Source organism: Delphinus delphis, chromosome 1 (genome assembly GCF_949987515.2).
Source record: "Delphinus delphis chromosome 1, mDelDel1.2, whole genome shotgun sequence".
In the NCBI taxonomy this organism is placed as follows: domain Eukaryota; kingdom Metazoa; phylum Chordata; class Mammalia; order Artiodactyla; family Delphinidae; genus Delphinus; species Delphinus delphis.
In genome coordinates this window covers 37,872,959-37,881,896 of record NC_082683.1, presented here as the reverse complement: position 1 = coordinate 37,881,896, position 8,938 = coordinate 37,872,959, and the positions used below count along the sequence as shown (strand labels likewise).

General features: G+C 39.4%; 1 non-coding gene across 1 annotated transcript; it reads left to right on the top strand.

Moving 5' to 3' along the window:
- Positions 1-8,326: 8,326 nt before the first annotated feature.
- LOC132416739 (U6 spliceosomal RNA) lies at positions 8,327-8,433 on the top strand. The gene has a single exon (XR_009517706.1). It is a non-coding gene; the product is annotated as a U6 spliceosomal RNA (small nuclear RNA).
- The last annotated feature ends 505 nt before the right edge of the window (positions 8,434-8,938 follow it).

Sequence of the window (8,938 nt, the reverse complement as noted above, 5' to 3'; positions counted from 1 at the left end):
GAAAGCCTGACTAGACCCAAAAGGCTGACCCTCCCCTGACTAAGAGAGAATTCATTCTGCCTGACTGCCTTCAAACTGGGACACCTGTTTTTTCCTGCCTTCAGACTTAAACTGAAACATCAGATCTTCCTGGATCTGGAGCCTGCCAGCCTTCAGATTGGAACTACATCATTGGCTCCCCTGGGTCTCCAGCTTGCCAATTCACCCTGCAGATCTTGGGACTTGTCAGCCTCCATATAGTGTGAGCCAATTCCTTATAATCTCTCTCCCTCTCCCTCTCCCTCTCTCCCTCTCTCTCTCTCTCTCTCTATATATATATATATATATGATAGATATAGATAGAGAGATAGATGTAGATATAGAGATAGGTATATCTATATATATATATATATATAGATATAGATATTCTATTGGTTCTGTTTCTTTGGAGAACCCTAATGCAGTACTCATCTGTAGAGAATGTGGTTATTATCAAACAGCCTCTGGCAGTTGGCTCCTTCATGCTGCACAGACCCACTTTACTTGGGGTCATACTATCCCATAGTAGCTTGCATCAGGTGACTGAGAGAGTGGGACTATAAAGGCCCGACAATTTGGGTCCAACAAGGTACACTCTGACAGGCAGTAAGTGATACAGAGCTCCCCACTGAGTTGCCTGCAGCTTCACAGTTTGACTTCTTTCTCTGCCCAGTCCTGTTTCTGCACCCTTCTTCTCATAGCTGTTCATTTGTAATGAGTATCTAGCACCCCAAATTCCTTCTCAGCTTCTGACTCCGAAGAACCCGACCTGAAAAACCTATATTACATTACCTCAGCCACATATAAATGCAGAAGCTGGGAAATATAGTCTTTATTCCAGATGGCCTTGTGCCCATTGAAAAACAGGGAGTTCCACTACTTGTGAAAAAGGGGGTGTTGTAGTAACTCAGGGGGGCCCAGGGGGGCCCAATGTGGAGTCAAAGGTTCGTAAAGGAGAAGAGGCTCCCTGAACAGGTAAAGAAGGTTTCAGGCACTTGGAAAACGTAGATTTTTGCTTTGTCACAGCCAAATGAAGTATTTCTGGTTCTGGTTTCCAGTGATGGCAGATAAGTTCAGTCAAACTAACCTTTCATGAATAACAATTACAAAATTTGGGGAAAAAATTTTTTTTAATTATTTGAAGGCACTGGAGAGTGACCAAAAGTAAGCAAAACTGGAGGTAAGTAACCTTGGAAAACAACTGCAACTGGTGAGATTTGTGAATCTGTGGCATTTTGCTGAGAGCATTCCCCAGCCTGCAAGCAGCTCTGGTGGGGAAAAGACGCAGCTTTACTGCCTTGAGGTGTTAGAGATTAGAGTTTGGGGCTGGCAGAACAGCCAGAGTTAGAGGAGAAATCCTGGAAAGCAGAGAACAGCAGGGCGGGGGATCCCCAATATTTGCATAAAATAATCCCCCCAATCCTTGTTTGACTGCTAACCTACACATGCATAGGGTTAACACCAGGCAGCCCAGTTTAAAAAAAAAAAAAAAAGCGGGCTTCCCTGGTGGCGCAGTGGTTGAGAGTCCGCCTGCCGATGCAGGGGACGCGGGTTCGTGCCCCTGTCCGGGAAGATCCCACATGCCGCGGAGCGGCTGGGCCCTGTGAGCCATGGCTGCTGAGCCTGCGCGTCTGGAGCCTGTGCTTCGCAACGGGAGAGGCCACAACAGTGAGAGGCCTGCGTACCACAAAAAAAAAAAAAGCAACAGCTAGAAGGTGAAAGAACTGGGTGAGGATATCCGCTTTTGCCTGCTGGAGAGAGAATTTGGAGTTGAAGTCTAGCCAAGCTAGCTTCCTGCAAGAACAAAAACCATTCTTCAAAGGAACATAACAGAATCTAGAATCCTGGGACATATCATTCTTAATGTCCAGTATCTAACAAAAATAGTGGGCAAGTGAAGAAACAGGAAATGTTATAAGTCAGTCAACAAAATCCCCAAGATGACTCAGATGTTAATTTAATTCAGCTGTTATTAAGTTTCAAAGACATAAAGGAAATGTATGCAAACGAAATACCACTACATAGCTACTAAAATAGCTAAAATTAAAAAGACAATATGTTAAGTGTTGGTGAGGATGTAGAGCAACTGGCACTCATATACATTGCTGGTTGGAGTGTAAAATGGTATAAGCATTTTCAGAAAAGTGTTGGTAGTTTCTTGTAAAATTATACTTACCACATGACCCATCCATTCCACTCCTATATTTATCCAAGAGAGCTTTTATTTGAGAAACAAATGTTTACAAAATAGCCTGTACATGAATGTTCACAGAATCTTAATTCATAAGAGCCCCAAACTGAAAACAACACAAATGTACATCAATAAGTGAATGGATTAACAAATTGTGGTATATTCATACAGTGGAATACTACTCAGCAATTACAAGTAACAAACTTTTTTTTTAAGTTTTTTTTTAATCTTTATTTATTTATTTGGCTGCGTCGGGTCTTAGTTGCGGCAGGCGGGCTCCTTAGTTGCAGCTCGCCAGCTCCTTAGTTGTGGCATGCAAACTCTTAGTTGTGGCATGCATGTGGGATCTAGTTCCCGTACCAGGGATCGAACGTGGGCCCCCTGCATTGAGAGTGTGGGGTCTTAACCACTGTGCCATCAGGGAAGTCCCAGTAACAAACTTCTGATCCATAAAATATGTATGAACCTCAAAAACATGATGCTGAACAAAAAAAGCCACACATAAAAAAAGTACACGTTGTATTATCCTACTTACATGAAATTCTAAAACGAAATACTAATCTTCATTAATACAAAGCAGATCTGTGATTGCTTGGGGCCAGGGCAGTAGAGAGACTGGCTGCAAAGGGTCATGAGATAAATTTTTGAGGTGATGAAAATGTTCTATGTATTGATTGTAATGATGATTACATCAGTGTATACATTTTCAAAACTCATCAAACTGTAACTTAAAATGGGTTCATTTTCTTATATGCAAGTTATATCTCAATAAAGTTTATTTTAATTAAAAAAAACAAAATAAAGACAATTTCAGATCAATAAAAACAGAAAATCATCACCACCAGATCTGTACTACAAGAAATGCTAAGGAAAGTTCTTCAGACTAAAGGAAAATGACACCAAATAATCCACAGGAAGGGAGATCACCAAAAATAATAAATATGTCAGTATTGTAGGCAGAATAATGACCCATTAAAGACATCCCTGACCTAAACTCCAGAATCTATGAATATGATAGGTTACAAAGGAGAATTAAGATTGAAGATGGAATTAAGGTTGCTGATCAGCTGACCTTGAGATGGAGAGATTATCCTGGATTATGTGACCCAATGTAGTCACAGATGTCCTTATAAGTGGAGGAAGGAGGCAGAAGAGTCAGTGTCAGAGAGCAGATGGCCTCTAGAAGCTGGAAAATGCAAGGAAACAGATTCTGCCCTAGAGCCTCTAGAAAAGAATGCAACCCTTCTGGCACCTTGACATTAGCCTAATGAGACCCATTTCAGACCTCTGACCTCCAAAACTGTAAGGTAATAAGCTTGTGCTGTTTTACACCACTAAGTTTGGTAACAAATTTGTGTTGTTTTACATCATTAAATTTGGTAATTTGTTACAGTGGCCATAGGAAACTAATACTGTTGGTTATTATAAAAGTCTAGCTTAAAAAATTTTTTTTCTTCTCTTAGTTTCTTTAACATGCATATGACATGTTAAAACAAACATTATAGGGCTTCCCTGGTGGTGCAGTGGTTAAGAATCCGCCTGCCAACGCAGGGGACACAACTACCGCCAAAAAAAAAAAAAAAAAAAAAAAAAGGGCTTTCCTGGTGGTGCAGTGGTTGGGAGTCTGCCTGCTAATAATGCAGGGGACACCGGTTTGAGCCCTGGTCTGGGAAGATCCCACATGCCACAGAACAACTAAACCCATGCGCCACAACTACTGAGCCTGTGCTCTAGAGCCTGCGACCCACAACTGCTGAGCCCATGTGCCACAACTGCTGAAGCCCACGTGCCTAGAGCCCGTGCTGCACATCAGGAGAAGCCACCACAATGAGAAGCCTGTGCACTGCAATGAAGAGTGGCCCCCGCTTGCCGCAGCTAGAGAAAGCCTGCACGCAGCAACAAAGACCCAACTCAGCCATAAATTAATTAATTAATTAATTTTTTAAAAAGATGTTAAAAAAACAAGAAAAGAAAAACTCAGTACTATCTCAGGCAAATAACATTCTTTTTTAAAAAAAATATATTTATTTATTATTGGCTGCATTGGGTCTTAGTTGTGGTGCGCAGGCTTCTCATTGCGGCTTCTCTTGTTGTGGAGCACAGGCCCTAGGCACGTGGGCTTCAGTAGTTGTGGCACGTGGGCTCAGTAGTTATGGCTCGCGGGCTCTAGAGCACAGGCTCAGTAGTTGTAGCACACAGGCTTAGTTGCTTCGCAGCATGTGGGATCTTCCCAGACCAGGGCTCGAATCCGTGTGCCCTGCATTGGCAGGTGGATTCTTGACCACTGTGCTGCCAGGAAAGTCCCCGTTGAAATCTTTTGACCTGAATCTCTTGCCTCACCCAGCATACTAAAAAATTGACAGTGGTCCTAGTGCCTTTCCTATCAAATCTAAAATTTGATCTTCCTTCAATCTTAGAATGTCTTTACTTTGGTGCCCCCACTTTAAGCAAGCCAGTATGCTTTTTTTTAATCCCACCATTCCTTGCTTCCAAGGCCATTTTATATATCCTATGATGTCCCTACCCTCTTGGCCAATTGTTACTAGCCAAATGCACAAATCAGGTCTCCCTGAGAAATTCTTTCCAAACTTAGTCCCCATCCCATTCAGATGATATATTTATTTGTTTTCAAATGTATGTGTATCTTGTTTTCAGCACCAAACTGTATATTCCTAAGATACGTTGGCATCTGCTCAGGGGCTCCCCATACTGGACTCAAGAAAAAAATCAGTTATTATCTAAGCCAGGGGATTCCAATCAACTGGTCAAGTTTAAGACATGATTAGTTGAAGCTACTGATGGTCACACTCTTGAAAATACGTCTCTCTTTAATACGTTTCCTTAGTTCTTGCACATGAGCTCTCATTTATTCCTCCTATAGAACCATTTATTTGTGATATATTAGTATAACTGTGTGCTCAAATAAGTTTGGAAAACAATACTTGCTCTATATCATGTCCTTTTAAAAATGTTGATAAATAACAATATATGTTTCATATAATAAAAAAAAAAGAAAAACTCAGAAATGAGGTGACAGGTCTCAGGAAAGAGAAATGAAAGAAAAAAATCATTTTAGAAATGAAGACCAAACTAGAAAGTACACAACAGTAAATAAACACAATAGATAATGCCTTAAATAAAATGGAAAAGAAAAAATTTTAAATCAAAAAGAAATGAAGAAAGGTAAAAAAGATTTGAAACACAATGAATACTGAAAATAGGCAAAGAAGACTAAAATATAGATAGTTAGATAGATACATAGAGAGATAGATAGAGTCCCTGAAGAAGAAAAGAAAAAAAAAGGGAACAGAACAAACACTAAAAGCTATTGAAGAAAATTTTCCTGAAATAAAGAAAAATTTGAAGCTACACATTCAAAGATCATACTTCAAAGCTGAGAATATAGTCCCCAAATGACCAGTACCAAGACATTCTAATAAAATGACTGAACTTTAAAGAAAAAAATACTTTGGCTATCTAAAAAAATACACAACACATGACTTAGAAGGGAAGATTAGATTATCATTAGACTTTTCAAATACTTTATGAATGAAGTAACATATTTAAGAGACTCAAGAAAGTAAAGTGTGAACCTAGCAAAAGACTTAATAAGTATAAAGGACACAAACTTATCAACATGTAAGATCTCAGAGAATACTGTTCCCAAGGGCTTTTCCTGGGGAATCTAGTAGAAAACTAACTTCAGATAACCAAAATGAGTAGAGTGACTTAAGGACTGGAGGTGAATATTATAAGATAACTTGTAGAACTAAAACTACATGGGGCTAAGAAGAAAAAAGAGTATAGCATATCATGACTATATGCCCTGACAATGTAGATTCACTACAAAGTTGTTTAATGAGGTGGAGAATGGCAACTGCATTTGCAAAATACTTTTTAAATGTTTTCAGTAATCATATTGGTGGTAGTATTAATATTGTTATTCTGAGAGTGCTTTGTGTATGAGATAAAAGAAATGAGTAATTATGGAATATTCTATCATCTCCTGTGTCCTTAAAAACTAAGATTCTCAGTATGGAAGAAAGGAGCCAGAGAAGAGATTAAGTAAAAGTTCTTGAGTCTTTAATTTGAATTGAAAGTATCACTATGTACTCCTGAATTGTTTTAGTGTGTGTATGTGTGTGTACTATATATATAGTCTATCCACTGAATCTGTAGTTCTGTCCACTGAAAAGGCCTGGCGGTGGTCTTGAAATACAATTTCTTACTTAAAAAACTGAAGGCTTCTTAGAGAAATGGTTGATTGCAGTCTGGGGCAAGAAGTATAGAAGATGACCCAGGAATATTTTGTCAAACCAAACAGAAGGAAAGCTTTCAAAGATTACTAGAGTCGGGACCTCCTCAGTGGCACAGTCGTTAAGAATCTGCCTGCCAATGCAGGGGACACGGGTTCAAGCCCTGGTCTGGGAAGATCCCACATGCCGTGGAGCAACTAAGCCCGTGCACCACAACTACTGAGCCTGCGCTCTAGAGCCCACAAGCCACAACTACTGAGCCCACGCACTACAACTACTGAAGCCCGCTTGCCTGGAGCCCATGCTCCGCAACAAGAGAAGCCACCGCAATGAGAAGCCCATGCACCGCAACAAGGAGTAGCCCCTGCTCACCGCAACTAGAGAAAGCCCAAAAGCCCACGCGCAGCAAAGAAGACCCAATGCAGGCAAAAAAAAAAAAAAAGAAAAGATTACTAGAGTCACGTCAAAAGAACCAAGGAGCCAGTATAATGAGACTCCACTGGCCAAAGTTGGGGCACTTGGCAGTTCAATAATGACAACAATTCTAATTGATGATTGAAACCCATCAAATATATATAAATCCATAGGTTCATAATGATATATATTTTTTTCATAGTGGTATTTTTTAAAGTGGTCAACTTTGGAGGATGATAGGGATTCAATTCATTATCTTCAAAACTGGTGAAAAAAGAATCAAACATTTATTCTGCCTTTCCTATGTGAACCGTACCCTCAGAAACCAAATAGTAGGTAAGAGGATGTTTCTCTTTATGAAAGTATTTCAATGAATAAATAAAATTGTAGAATTAATGGCATCCTCAACGAATAAATGGCCACCGGCAATAAACATCAACACCTGAAAAAAATTGTAAGCATAGAGACTGTATTTATATGCTTCTTAGAGTCTTGCCCAAGTGATCAAATCTGAGTCTGATTCAGCCTCTGGATCCAGCTGCCAATTTGCAGGAAATATTGAGAACACAGGACCATTCAGAACTGCATTATGAGTAGGTAATCAGCAAAATCCAGACTGTGATAAACTCTATACTTCAAATGGCCCAGGTTGTTCAACAAATAAATTGTAAGGAATTAAGAAAGGGATGAAGGGGGGACTTTAAATTAAGAGACTTAAAAAGACATCAAATGTACTAAGTGAAGTAAGTCAGACAGAGAAAGACAAATATCATATGATATCACTCGTTTAGAATCTAATTTTTTAAAAAATGACACAAGTGAACTTATTTATAAAACAGAAACAGACTTACAGATATCGAAAACAAACTTATGGTTACCAAAGGGGAGATGTGTGGGGGAGGGGTAAATCAGGAGCTTGGGATTAACATATACATACTATGTTGGTTGTCTAAGAAAACCAACAAAGACCCACTGTATAGCACAGGGAACTCTACTCAGTATTCTGTGATCAGCTATATGAGAAGAGAATCTGAAAAAGAATAAATATATGTATATGTATAAGTGAATCACTTTGCTGTACACCTGAAACTAACACAACATTGTAAATCAACTACACTCCAATAAAATAAAATAAAAAGACATCAAATGTTTTCAAGTGGACAAGACTATAGTATCTAAGGATGTCCATTTGGATGATAAAGATATAAAATAAAATACAAAGAAGTGAATACTGTAATCAGGAAATGGTTGCTTATCAGCAGAGGAAGGGGATTATAATTGGGATGGGGCACATGGACAGGACTTCTGGGTGGGTTCTAGTTCTTAACATGGCAGTGGTTATAGGAGTGTTTGCCTTAGAATAATTCATTAAGCCTTACATTTGTTTTGTGTGTTTTCTACACTTGGGCTTTATTTTACAATGAATACTTTTTAAAAGAATAGCAAGGTGCTCGCTTCGGCAGCACATATACTAAAATTGGAACGATACAGAGAAGATTAGCATGGCCCCTGCACAAGGATGACACACAAACTTGTGAAGTGTTCCATATTTTTTGATGATCCATGTACAAAAAAAAAAAAAAAAGAATAGTAAGGCAGTATTATGAACAAATTCATGCCAATAAATTCAACAACTTAATTGAAACAAATTCTTTGAAAAACACAACTTACCAAAACTAACTCAAAATGAAATTAAGGGCTTCCCTGGTGGCGCAGTAGTTGAGAGTCCGCCTGCCGATGCAGGGGACACGAGTTCGTGCCCCGGTCCAGGAAGATCCCACATGCCGCGGAGCGGCTAGGCCCGTGAGCCATGGCCGCTGAGCCTGCGCGTCCAGAGCCTATGCTCCGCAACGGGAGAGGCCACAACAGTGAGAGGCCCGCGTACCGCAAAAAAAAAAAAAAAAAAAAAATGAAATTAAAAGTTGGAATAGCTCTATATGTATCACAGAAATTGAATTTGTTATCAAAAACCTCCCCCACAAGGAAAACTCCAAGCCCGTATTATTTCACCGATGAATTCTATCAAATACTGAACAATGCTACCAATCTTACACAGATG